Source organism: Oncorhynchus kisutch, linkage group LG26 (genome assembly GCF_002021735.2).
Source record: "Oncorhynchus kisutch isolate 150728-3 linkage group LG26, Okis_V2, whole genome shotgun sequence".
NCBI lineage: Eukaryota > Metazoa > Chordata > Actinopteri > Salmoniformes > Salmonidae > Oncorhynchus > Oncorhynchus kisutch.
The window spans coordinates 13,873,465-13,887,825 of record NC_034199.2 but is presented as its reverse complement, the minus strand read 5'-3'; the positions used below and the strand labels follow the sequence as shown (position 1 = coordinate 13,887,825).

The 14,361-nt window shown below is 42.9% G+C and overlaps 1 pseudogene; it reads right to left on the bottom strand.

The window, feature by feature from the left end:
• Nucleotides 1-5,290: 5,290 nt before the first annotated feature.
• The window catches only part of LOC109871153 (myosin-IIIb-like), a 102,171-nt pseudogene continuing 93,100 nt past the window's right edge, over nt 5,291-14,361 (bottom strand).

The following is a 14,361-nucleotide window of genomic DNA, read 5'->3' as shown; positions in this document are numbered from 1 at the left end:
GGGGTTTATGAAGAGGTATTAAACAAAACAGGTGACAGGCCTCAATCCTTTACTTAACAGACACACACTGAGATCTGCTCCGTCTGGTTGGTGTCCACCTGTCCGTCCAACACCAGTATGACTACTTTTCCCATCCATACCATTCATACCATCGCAAGCATATTGTAAGCTTAGAACAAACAGTGTAACATTGTGTACCGGATACATAATCAAGTACCCAACGTTGTCACATCCACAGGTCACCTCCTTTCACATGCTCAGGCAGGCAGTCAGCCAGGGACTTCATTTGGCAGAGAGAGGGAGAGAATGAGGGAAAGTAACACCCACTCACAGCACCATATATCACCATAGTCGAACCTTGTTATTAAAACTAAGTAAGCCTATTTCAAATTCCTTTCCATGGTAAAACAGGGCCAAAATAATCAAGGGCACATGATCACACTTAATTGATTCAGTGTACTTTTAAGACACACTACAGGGTGCTGTGGTGACCTATTTCAGCCGGCTCTTCAGCGGAACGAAATATCCCCAGTAAGGGAGTAATGCACAAGCAGTATTCTAATTACTGCTGGATCCGCCGCTGTACAACCGGAGGTGAAGTGCTTTTGAACTAACTGCACAATCGCCAACACCACATTATAGGCCCCTTTTTTTCCTTGCAATTTTGCAATTTCCATATGAATCCCTCTGCGTCGTGTTGAAATGTAAAATACTGCAATGCAATTTACGTATATGTCTTATATAAATATTTGGTGAGGTTCAATAACTAATAGTCAACTATTAATTTTAATGTCACTGTCTGCCGTAAAATTATATCAGAGATTGAGTATCTCAGTACACGCATATAAATTCCCTTAGTTTGACTTTCTTCAGCCAAATTTTTAATCTCAAAGGGCATTTAATTTATAATCCACTCTGGTAGAAAAGGTTTACAATTTGAATACAAAAATATGCTTTTAGCTTTGACAGAGGAACTAAACAGATCTTATTGGTCCTTGAAATTTGGATATACTCTTTTCTGATGCTGCCCCTAAACAACAGAAGAGCTTTTCCAAATCAAGACTGGATTCTGCCTTATCAACCACCAATAATCTTTCAACTGACTATTTGTATTTATTAAGGATCCCCATTAGCTGTTGCCAAGGCAGCAGCTGCTCTTCCTGGAGTACAGCAACATTAAGGCAGTTATAAACAATTTAAAATATTACATGACATTACATTTCATAACACTTTACCCATAACACTTTATTATCAAATATTACAATACAACATCCATGTGTAGAGTGTGTGTCTTATCATGTATATGTGTGTCTGTGCGTGTGCCTCTTCACAGTCCTCGCTGTTACATAAGGTGTATTTTTATCTTAAAAAAAAAAATCTGATTCTACTGCTTGCATTAGTTACCTGATGTGGAATAGAGTTCCATGTAGGCATGACTCTATGTACTACTGTGCACCTCCCATAGTCTGTTCTGGACTTGGGGATTTTGAACAGACCTTTGGTGGAATGTCTTGTGGGGTGTATGCATGGGTGTTTGAGGTAGTTTAAAACAGAAACATCTGTGAATTCAGCATGTCAACACTTCTTATAAAAACAAGTAGTGATGAAGTCAATTTCTCCTCCACTTTGAGCCATGAGAGATTGACATGTATATTATTAATGTTAGCTCTCCATGTACATTTAAGGGCCAGCTGTGCTGCCCTTTTCTGAGGCAATTGTAATTTTCCGAGATCTCTCTTTGTGGCACCCGACCACACAACTGAACAGTAGTTCAGGTGAGACAAAACTAGTGCCTGTAGGACCTGCCTTGTTGATTATATTGTTAAAAAGGCAGAGCAGCGCTTTATTATGGACAGACTTTTCCCCATTTTAGCTACTGTTTTATCAACATGTTTTGACCATGACAGTTTATAATCCAGGATTACTCCAAGCAGTTTAGTCACCTCAACTTGCTCAATTTCCACATAATTTATTACAAAATGTAGTTGAGGTTTAGGGTTTAGTGAATTATTTGTCACAAATACAATGCTTTTAGTTTATGAAATATTTAGGACTAACTTATTCCTTGCCACCCGTTCCGAAATGAACTGCAGCTCTTTGTTAAGTGTTGCAGTGATTTCACTCGCTGTAGTAGCTGACGTGTAAAATGTTGAGTCATCCACATACATAGACACACTGGCTTTACTCAAGACCAGTGGCATGTCATTAGTAAAGATTGAAAAAAGTGAGGGGCCTAGACAGCTGCCCTGAGGAATTCTTGATTCTACTTGGAACACCTTCTGTGTTCTGTTAGACAGGTAACTCTTTATCCACAATATATCAGGGGGTGTAAAGCCATAACACATACGTTTTTCCATCAGCAGACTATGATCGATGTCAAAAGCCGCACTAAAGTCTAACAAAACAGCTCCCAAAATCCTTTTATCATCAATTTCTCTCAGCCAATCATCAGTCATTTGTGTAAGTGCTGTGCTTGTTGAATGTCCTTCCCTATAAGCTTGCTGAAAGTCTGTTGTCAATTTGTTTACAGTAAAATAGCATTTTATCTAGTCAAACACAATTTTTTCCAAAAGTTTACGAAGGGTTGGTATCAGGCTGATTGCTCGGCTAATTGAACTAGTAAAGGGGGCTTTACTATTCTTGGGTAGCAGAATTACTTTAGCTTCCCTCCAGGCATGAGGGCATAGACTTTCTAGTAGGCTTAGATTGAAGATATGGCAAATAAAATGTACGTAAATGTACGTAGGTATTATTAGTACATATTAGTACAGTATGTCTCACAATGTGAAAATAGCCATACAACATGTTAGCTTTAAAGTCCCACAAAACCTGAATGCAACTCGACCTAGTCCTGACCCGTATTGTAAGTAGTCTTGCTCTCTGATGGCCACCTAGGGCTTCTGAAAACACAAAGGAATCAGAGTAGAACCTGGACTGACTGTGGCTGGTCCTGTTATTTCGGCAGAGCTCTAATGTGTTTCTCACTGAATAAGAATAAGGAGGAAGGGATCTTCAGTCATTTTTATTTATTTAACCTTTATTTAACTAGTCATACCCCTCTACTCTTCCTATTAAGATCAAAATCTTGGCTTGGGCCCTGGGGTGTCAACAAAAGGAGATGCAGTAAATGATATGCAAATTAACCCCCCCCCCACCACAAATCAACTTGCCAGCCCCGCATTTCCGACACATCTTAAAAGGAAATTCCTATACTTTGGGGGAAATTCATAGTTACGACTAGCTCTGTGTCAGTGAAAGACAATTTTTGGAGATTCTAGTACACAGCATCGAACTTTTGATCACTCTGGGTATAATGATAAAAAAATAACATATTACAATCATTATTGAATAATTCACTGCAAGGGGTTGAATAATTAACCGCAAAGGGTTAAATAATAACATTGACTATTCACATTACAGTATACCTCTATGTTCTCAATACAGCTTTTCAGGGAGAGGACTTGACAACAGAATTGCTACACGTAATTTAGTGTACCACAGTGAACAGAGAATTGATACACCGATCATGACACTATTACTCCTTTCGAATGCTAGCCCTGGTCTGCACAGAATGAGGATGATGGGCAAATGTCTAGTTCTCAGAGTCTGGTTCCATGACTGATTTCTACCCGTACTCTCTAAATAGAGCTGTTTTCCTACAGTATCTACTTTGGCTCAAGCTTGCTGTTAGGGGAGTCTTAGTCAGGGTTTATTGTACAATATTCCCTGACAATGAAACTTCATAGAAGAAAAATATATGATTTCATTGTTCTTTTCCCCTACCGCTAAACAGCACTGTCATTTTCTTCCCACAAACGTGCATTTGTCGTTGACTTTTAATGTATGGATGCAACATCTGTACCATTTTGTCATGATTTTGAAAGACAAATATTTATTTTAACATGAGTCTCTTGTGTGAACCAGATTTGTTCAAAACAAGCCAGAAGAGGAATGAACGACACCATAACTAATCCCTACATTACTGGAGCCTATCTGACTAAATTGAGAGGTGTGTGGGGGTGGTGTCAATGTACAAGGAACTGCTGATGTAAAACATGGCAGCGGAACTATATTCATGAGAAAAGTTAATGATCAGCCAGATACACACATACCTGTACATGGGGAGCATCATTAGTCATTCTTAAAAATAATAAAAAAAATAAAAAAATAATAATTAAAAATAATTTGCTTTGGTCTCTTGTTGTACATCACTGGTACTTGTAATACATGGTGCATATGGAGGAAATGTTCTTTCAGTGTGTGTCTGGCTAGTGCTCTTTGACTCTTACCAGTTGACAGGGGTTGTAGCTCAGTTCTGACTGAAGAGTGGCCCTCTTGACAGGGTGGGAGGGGCCCCAGTGGAGTAGCCTTCCTCAGGGAATGACTCTACCGGTGACAGTAATTTGTAGTACTTTGTCCAGCACTTGGATTTAGCTGTGATGTTGAAGATAGGAAGATTATGAGAGGGAAAATGTTAAGACGGCTCTTTTAAAACATTTCAAAACAGAAAATGTAGTCAGTTTAATCCCGTTAATAAAAGTAATATCTAACATAGATAAGGCAGAGAGGAATTAAGCCTCTTCTATATGACATTGACTTGGTCGCCTATAAACCTGGTTTACAAATAGTCAAACTGTCAACAATTAAAATTAGCATGCTGACAAAGCCTTAATATGTCGCCCTCTCTAATGATGCAAAGGAGCTCGTAAAAAAAAAAGTGGTTATTTTCAGCTCTCAATTTACATGATAGGAAAACAAAATCCATTCCTGGATTCTACTATTCCACAAAGGGCCTGCTCTGTTTAGAGTTGCTGTAGGAAGGAAAGCAGTTATTTACCCAAGTTTTCTCAGCTTCCTCTTGCTCCCCTGGTAATCCAGATTTCTCTGTGGAAAGGGCCAAGAGCACACAGTCAAAAGATGAGCAGAGAGTCATACATTTTTAATTCAAAGTGATTTTGTGTTGAATGAGAGCAGATGCTGATAGTATCAGAAGTCACAGCATATTTTTTTTTGTATCAAAGGGCTCAAGTGAGCCTGATGAAGCATCCATCTTGCTCAGCTTTGATAAACCACATCAATTATTCACCGTGAAGGCAGACATCCTGACATGAAAGCAACAGATAAAGAGCATAAGCACATGTTCAAGACAAGAGGCAGAGAACCGTGGGGGTGGGGCTCGAGGGTCTGGCACAGGTAGATTTAATTGTATTATCATCTGGAACCAAAGTCAGACAAAGGGCTTTATCACCACTTTGAACTCACATTTAGCTGGTTGTAATAGAGACTGTCTTCAGGGCTGTTCAGCAGTTTGCTGGCCCCGCCGGCGAGGGGTTCGCTGCTGCAGCTTGAGCACTGGACCTGCAACAGAGACAAATCACTCAGACACAGCACAGAGACATGGCACCCAGTGGGATCCTCTTACAACAACAACAACAACAACAACCAAAACTAAATTCCACACTGATACGCAGTGCTGTAACAGCCCCAATGGATAACCACTACACAATGAGATGCATTCAAATTGCACTGGGTGGCAGGTAGCCTAGCGGTTAGAGAGTTGGACTAGTAACCGAAATGTTGCAAGATTGAATCCCCGAGCTGACAAGGTAAAAATCTGTCATTCTGCCCTTGAACAAGGCAGTTAACCCACTGTTCTTAGGCCATCATTGAAAATAAGAATTTGTTCTTAACTGACTTTCCTAGTTAAGTAAAGGTTTTAAAAAAACACAATGAGTTAATAAAACCTCACAGAAAAACCATGAAGGCATTAAAAGCTGTAAGGGACAGGGTGAAAAGCAAATATTCCCACAGTTATGTCAATGGGGTTTATTCCCCTCTATGGGACCCAAGAGGAAAGCCGAGCTCTCAGCGCTAACTGTGGCAATACGGCACCAGCAGATCAATGACTCAAACTCAGATCCACTTCTGAGAGCAGACGTCTGTAGCATTGCCAATTTCATGTTGTTTTCTCTTCATGTTCAAAGCCACATGGTTGTAACTATTCACTATTCATAAACACAATAGATGGGGATACAACACGGTAGGTTTTTGCAATAGATAATGAGCAGGCGCTTACATGATCACCTGATTAATCAAACATGAGACCATTTCGATCACAGTAGATCTTCTCTAAAACTGTACCTCCACGTTTTCGCGATGTAGCAGTTACAAAAATGCGTTTTAAAACTCAAGACACCTTTACAACGAAGCATCTATTTTTTATGCCAGACAGCGTTTCATCTTCTACCCTTCGTTTTGGGTGAGACAGGACATTCCTTCATCATCTCCTGTTACTTCAGCTTCCCAACCTTGACTTAAGCTGCATTTAGTTTTTTTTTTGCAGCTTAACACTACTTTGTACTCACTTTGAACAGACCTCATCACATCTCAATCCTATACATCAAAGCTCAAGAGTTTTCTCCTCCCCTCATTCTGCTTTCTTGATGTTATTCAAACCAGCGTAGATTTACTAAATTCACAGAACTTCGAAAAAGGCCCATGGAGATGCTGTCATTCGTCCGCACTTCTAACGTGGGCCTTTTATTTTATCAGGAGCAGTCAGAAAGATTTCTTGGCCCAGTGTCAGGGCACACAATGTATTCTATTGTATTCAATGAGAAAGGATGTGTCAAAGGGTATGTCAATACATTGCACTCAATGGGAAAAGACGAGTGTCAAAGGGTATGTCAATACATTGTACTCAATGGGAAAAGACGAGTGTCACAGGGTTGACGCTTATGTCAATACATTGCGTTCAATGGGAGAAGATGAGTGTTTACAAATTGAGGTTTATGTCAATACATGGCACTCAATGGGAAAAGACGAGTGTCAAAGGGTATGTCAATACATTGTACTCAATGGGAAAAGACGAGTGTCAAAGGGTTGATGTTTATGTCAAAACATTGCATTCAATGGGAAAAGATGTGACTCACATACACCCCTCCCCTTCTCGACAGACAGACAGTTTCAAGTAAATACATTTTTTTCAACCAATATTCTCTTCAGAATGAATTCTCACAAGCCTCTTAGCTTCTAGAACTGCAACACCATTGTGTCCAATGGAGGAAAAAACTGCTTTTGGATCGATTGACTTCCAATTTCATATGCCGGGTCATTATGGACCCTGGGTCACAAATATGTACAATTTGGGAAGATTCAACATTTATAGCTCTTCGAAACTGCCCACATGACCCCCAATTAAGTCACTTACTGTAATCACAGGAAGCTGAAATACAATGTACGGCCTCATGGGGACACTCTTTAACAAAACCCAGAGTTTTAAGTCTTTACGTAAGAATTTGGGAGAGAATGAGGAACCATGGTGAGGATTAATTAAGCCATTTCCATAATAAACTGAACCTCAACTCAGGGCATCCCTATTAGCTCATGATGGGTTGTGTGGAAGCGCGGTTAGCTAGCTCAATTGCAGCCCACAGATGCGTCATGGTTATGTGAGGGCTATAGGTAATGCTTTTCTATGGAAGAAAGGCCTTGTTCTCTGTGGGACCAAGTTTCAATTCATTTCACATGGTCAGGTGTAGGCTTGCTTTCATCGGGTGCATCTGTTGAACGATCCCATACCCAAATGTTGTTTATAGCCCAACCGTTCTACCGATGTTACTCAAAAGCACATTAACTCTAGGTGAGGCTTCAAGTGAGGCCTACCTTTCTGCAATATAGTGGGAGGTGGGGTTAATTAAATGTTAATTTTAGGGTTAGTGGACAGAAGTTAGGGTTATGTCTAGGGTTGAGCCGAGATGTAGAGGTGAAGCGAGGGTTAGGATTGGGGCTAGGTTTAAGGTTGAGCCGGGATGTGGACATTAATCTGGGTTATGGTTAGGATTAGCGTAAGGGTTGAGCCCGGAGTGGATATGAAGATAGGGTTAGGTTTGATGTAAACTAACGTAGCAGGCGTCCCCACATCCAACACACACATCCGGGGGGAAAGGAAACTAGGTTGAAGATACTGTATCCCTGAAAACCAGATGTATCCATTTTCTTCAAACCCAGCGGAGGGTGGGGCTGAGGTTTAGGGTTTAGCCGGGACGTACACATGAAGCTAGATTTAGGGTTAGCGTTAGGGTTGAGCCGGAAGTGGATATGAAGCTAGGGTTAGTTTTGAGGCTAGGTTTAGGGTTGAGCCGGGATGTTGACATGAAGCTAGAGTTAGGGTTAAGGTTACTACAAGCTCCACTCTGTTGATCTACGTGCGCACGTGCAGAGGGATTTTTGGAGTAGCGGACCACTTTGGGTAACATAATATCCTTACCGGTCCCAATCCCATTCATAACAAAGTCTTTTCATGTAGTCTTTTCATTTTGTGAAAACAAGGAAGAGTCGCCTGCCCGTGCTAGTATTAGCTCGCTGGCAGCCTGGCTAGCTGGCTTTAGCCTTGCTAAGCAAGTTAGCTAGCCTTTTTAGTTTCTGACATCTCCATGTGAAATAATCAGATTTATAATGTAAAAATATGCCTGCCAAATATTTGTATATTTATTGGTGTAGCCTAAAACATTATCCCAGGTTGATATGCTGCTTGTGTATTCATTCCCATATCATCTAAAAACAGAACGTCATGTTTTGGTCACAGAGAAAAAAAGCACATGACTAGCTAGTTGGCTACAGCAGGTTCTACCATTTCTCAATAGCCTGTAATCACAAGTTATTACTTGTAAACAAAATAACTTTTGGGGTGGATTATTGGGTTTTCTTGCTGTCTTCTCATTTGTTGGGAAAGCAAAATAAGAGTCTCTTGTCTTCCCTTGCAAGTTGGCTAAATATTGCCAGCTAGTTAGCCTTTAAGCTTCCCACATCGCTATGTGAAATAATCCGATTTATAATTAAATAATACACCCTGCCGGTGTACTCCCAGTTTGACAAACAGGAAGTATCAGTGACAGGCTCAACACAGAAGTGGTGCGATGAAGCAAATGCTAAGCTACAGGACTGTTTCGATAGCAAAGACTGGAATATATTGTGGGATTCATCCGATGGCATTGAGATGTTAACCACATCAGTAACTGGCTTCATTAACAAGTGCATCAATGAAGTCATCCCCACAGTGGCCGTACGTACATATTTCAATCAGAAGCCATGGATTACAGGCAACATCTGCACTGAGCTAAAGGCTATAGCTGTCGCTTTCAAGAAGCGGGGCACTAACCCGGACACTTATAAGAAATCCCTCTACGCTCTTCGACAAACCATCAAACAGGCAAAGTGACAATACCGGACTAAGATTGAATCCTACTACACCGGCTCTGACGCTTATCTGATGTGGCAGGGCTTGTAAACTCTCCCGGATTACAAAGGGAAACCCAGTCGCGAGCTGACCAGTGACACGAGCCTACCAGACAAGCTAAATGCCTTCAATGCTCGCTTCGAGGCAAGCAACACTGACGTGGCTACGGACATTTGATCACGATCTTCATAGCTGATGTGAGTAAGACCATCAACATTCATAAAGCCGCAGGACCATACGGACATTTACTCAGAGAATGCACTGACCAGCTGGAAAGTGTCCACTGACATTTTCAACCTCTCCCTGGCCCAGTCTGTAATACCACAGTACATGTTTCATGCTGACCACCATAGTCCCTGTGCCCAAAAACACCAAGGTAACCTGTCTAAATTACTTCATTATTTCCCCATAGCACTCACATCTGTAGACATGAAATTCTTTGAAAAGCTGGTCATGGCTCACATTAACACCATTCATCACAGACACCCTGGACCCACTTCAATTTGCATACCGTCCTAACAAATCCACAGATGACACAATCTCAATTACGCTCCACACTGCCCTTTACCACTTGGACAAAAGGAACACCTATGTGAGAATACTGTTCATTGACTACAGCTCAGTGTTCAACACCATAGTTTCCTCCTTCATCACTAAGCTAAGGACCCTGGGACTGAACACCTCCCTCTGCAACTGGATTTTGGACTTCCTAACAGGACGCACCCAGGTGATGAAAGTAGGCAACAACCTATGCTGATTCTCAACACGGGAGCCCCTCAGGGTTGCGTGTTTTGTCCCCTCCTTTACTCCTTGTTCATTCACAATTGCATGGCCACACACCTCAAACACTATCATTAAGTTTGCCGACGACACGACAGTGGTAGATCACCGACGACGATGAGACAGCCTATAGGGAGGAGGTCAGAGACCTGGCAGTGTGGTGCCAGGTCAAAAACCTCTTCTGCAACGTCAGCAAGACAAAGGAGCTGATCGTGGACCATTGGAAACTGTTAGACGGAGCGACACAGGGGAACCCAAGAGCAGACTCAGACGAGGAAACAGGTATGAATGAACCAAGATATTTATTGTAACACAGATCAGGGGAAGATCCGGGGAAGCTCGGATGAGTTGTATAAAACCAGATGTGGAGACTGAGGTTGGAGTGAACTGGGTAGAACCGGGTAAACAGGTCTGGAGGGGAATCCAAGGTAGTGGTGGTGAGCTAAATCCAGAACAGGGTTGTAGGGTGGTAAGATGTCGAATGGGAGACAGGAGCCAGAGCGGTAAATTAGCAGAGATTACGATCTGGCAGAGTGGAAGTGGCAGGACTGAGTATTTGTAGAGGTCTTGATTATGGAACGAGTTGCAGCTGGGTAGGGATCTGCTTTGACTCCAGCACACCTGTCGCCAACCACCCAAACACACAGAGAGGGAGAGAGAGAGAGAGAGTGTACTGGGGAGTAACTGCAGGTCAAGCTTTAAGTACCTTTGTGTCCACATCACTAAGGATCTATCATGGTCCGCACACCAACACAGTCGTGAAAAGGGTACGACAACGCTTCTCTTCCCCCCGAGGAGGCTGAAAAGATTTGGGCCCTCAGATCTTCAAAAAGTTATAAAGCTGCACCATTGAGAGCATCTTGACTGGTTGCTTCACCGCTTCGTATGGCAACTGCTTGGTATTCGTCCGCAAGGCACTACAGAGGGAAGTGAGTACGGCCCGGCACATCACTGGGGTCGAGCTCCCTGCCATCCAGGACCTCTATACACCAGGCATTGTCAGAGGAAGACACGAAAAATTGTCAAAGACTCCAGCTGCCCAAGTTATAGATTGTTGTCTCTGCTACCACATGGAAAGGGGTACCGATGCACCAAGTCTGGAACCGAGAGGACCCTGAACAACTTCTACCCCCAAGCCATAAGACTACTAAATAGTTAACCATAACTACCCGGACTATCTGCATTGACCCTCTTCGCACTAACTCTGTTGACTCATCAAATATGCTTCCGCTACTGTTTATTATCAATCTTTTTGCCTTGTCTCTTTATTCCTAGTTATATGTACATATCAACCTTAATGACTTCGTACCCCTGCACATCAACTCCGTACTGGTACCTCTTGCATATAGCCAAGTTATCCTTACTCATTGTGTATCTATACTTTTTATTTCTTTACATTTTTTTACCCCAATTTCATGATTACAATCTTGTCTCATTGTTGCAACTTTTCATTGGCTCGGGATAGGCGAATGTTGAGTCATGCCTCCATCCGAAACATGACCCGCAAAACTGCGCTTCTTAACACCCGCTCGCTTAACCCGGAAGCCAGCTGCACCAATGTGTCGGAGGAAACACCGTTCAACTGACGACTGAAGTCAGCCTGCAGGTGCCCGACCCGACACAAGAGCACAATGAGCCAAATAATGTCCCCTCAGCCAAACTCAGGCCAATTGTGCACCGCCCTATGGGACTTCCGGTTACAGCTGGTAATGACACATCCTGGGATCAAACCCGAGGCTGTAGTGACACCGCAACACTGCGATGCAGTGCCTTAGACCGCTGCGCCACTCAGGAGGACGTGTATCTATACTTTTATTATTACGTGCTTTACTTTTCTAATATTTCTCTATTTTCTTTCTCTCAGGCATTGTTGGGAAGGGCCCGTAAAGTAAGCATTTCACAATTAGTCCACACCTGTTGTTTACGAAGCATTTGACAAATAAACATTTATTTTATTTGATATGCTGCTTGAATGAATCATTAGTTATTACTTTAAAACAAAATACATTTTGGGGAGATTCTAATAAGGCTACAATGTTTTTTGGTTTATTGTCAATGAGATTATATTAGCTTATTAATGCAAAATAGTCTACTTTGATGCCTAGCCTATAGCTTATAGATCCGATCAAGGAACCAATCAAGCTTCATTACCTACACATCACTGCCTCCATGGCTACAAAAGGGATGATACGGCGCATTCAAGTGGCACGGGAGTACGTTGAATGTCGGAGCGCACCACTGCTTTTGTGACAAAAATTGACATTGCACTACGCTCCGTCAGCTTTGTTTGCGTATTATGTGTAGACCCCTTTATGGTTAGGGCCCTGGACACCATATGTGAATTGATTGCTCTCCATCTATCTTCAGAGCTCATGCTGCTAGGTGACCTAAACTGGGACATGCTTAACACCCCGGCCATCCTACAATCTAAGCTTGATGGCCTCAATCTCACGCAAATTATCAATGAACCTACCAGGTACAACCCCAAATCCGTAAACACGGGCACCCTCATGGATATCACCCTAACCAACTTGCCCTCCAAATACACGTCTGCTGTCTTAACCCATCTCAGCGATCACTGCTTCATTGCAAGTGCCCTAGACCACTGCGCCACCCGGGAGGCCAATAAGCATGTTTTTACGGCTGGACATGTTTTCCACCTGGCTACCCCTACCCCGGTCAAGTGCCCTGCACATCCCCACAGCAACTCGCCCAAGCCTCCCCCATTTCTCCTTCACCCAAATCAAGATAGCTGATGTTCTGAAAGAGCTGCAAAATCTGGACCCCTACAAATCAGCCGGGCTAGACAATCTGGACCCTCTCTTTCTAAAATTATCTGCTGAAATTGTTGCAACCCCTATAACAAGCCTGTTCAACCTCTCTTTCATATAGTCTGAGATCCCCAAAGATTGGAAAGCTGCTGCAGTCATCCCCCTCTTCAAAGGGGGAGACACTCTAGACCCAAACTGCTACAGACCTATACAGTGGGGCAAAAAAGTATTTAGTCAGCCACCAATTGTTCAAGTTCTCCCACTTAAAAAGATTAGAGAGGCCTGTAATTTTCAAAAAATACTTTTTTGCCCCACTGTATCTATCCAACCCTGCCTTTCTAAGGTCTTCGAAAGCCAAGTTAACAAACAGATCACTGACCATATTGAATCCCACCGTACCTTCTCCGCTATGCAATCTGGCTTCCGAGCTGGTCATGGGTGCACCTTAGCCATGCTCAAGGTCCTGTGCAGCCGTATTCATCGACCTGGCCAAGACTTTTGACTCTGTCAATCACCACATTCTTATCGGCAGACTCAACAGCCTTGGTTTCTCAAATGACTGCATCGCCTGGTACACCAACTACTTCTCTGATAGAGTTCAGTGTGTCAAATCGGAGGGCCTGTTGTCCGGTCCTCAGGCAGTCTCTATGGGGGTGCCACAGGGTTCAATTCTCAGGGTTGACTCTCTTCTCTGTATACATCAATGATGTCGGTCTTGCTGCTGGTGATTCTCTGATCCACCTCTACGCAGACGACACCATCCTGTATACTTCTGGCCCTTCTTTGGACACTGTGTTAACTAACCTCCAGATGAGCTTCAATGCCATACAACACTCATTCCGTGGCCTCCAACTGCTCTTAAATGCAAGTAAAACTAAATGCATGCTCTTCAACCGATCACTGCCCGCACCTGCCCGCCCGCCCGCCCGTCCAGCACTCTGGACGGTTCTGACCTAGAATATGTGGACAACTACAAATACCTAGGTGTCTGGTTAAAATGTAAACTCTCCTTCCAGACCCACATTAGGCATCTCCAATCCAAAATTAAATCTAGAATCGGCTTCCTATTTCGCAACAATAGCCTCCAACACGCTACTTAACAAATTGGATGAAGTCTAACACTATCCGTTTTGTCACCAAAGCCCCATATACTACCCACCACTGCGACCTGTATGCTCTTGTTGACTGGCCCTTGCTTCATATTCATCGCCAAATCCACTCGCTCCAGGTCATCTACAAGTCTTTGCTAGGTAAAACCCCGCCTTATCTCAGTTCACTGGTCACCATAGCAGCACCCACCCGCAGCACGCGCTCCAGCAGGTATATTTCACTGGTCACCCCCAAAGTCAATTCCTACTTTGGCCGCCTTTCCTTCCAGTTCTCTGCTGCCAATGACTGGAAAATCGCTGAAGCTGGAGACTCATATCCCCCTCACTGACTTTAAGCACCAGCTGTCAGAGCACCTCACAGATCATTGAACCTGTACATAGTCCATCTGTAAATAGCCCATCCGACTACCTCATCCCCATACTGTATTTATTCATTTATTTTGCCCCCTTGCATCCCAGTATC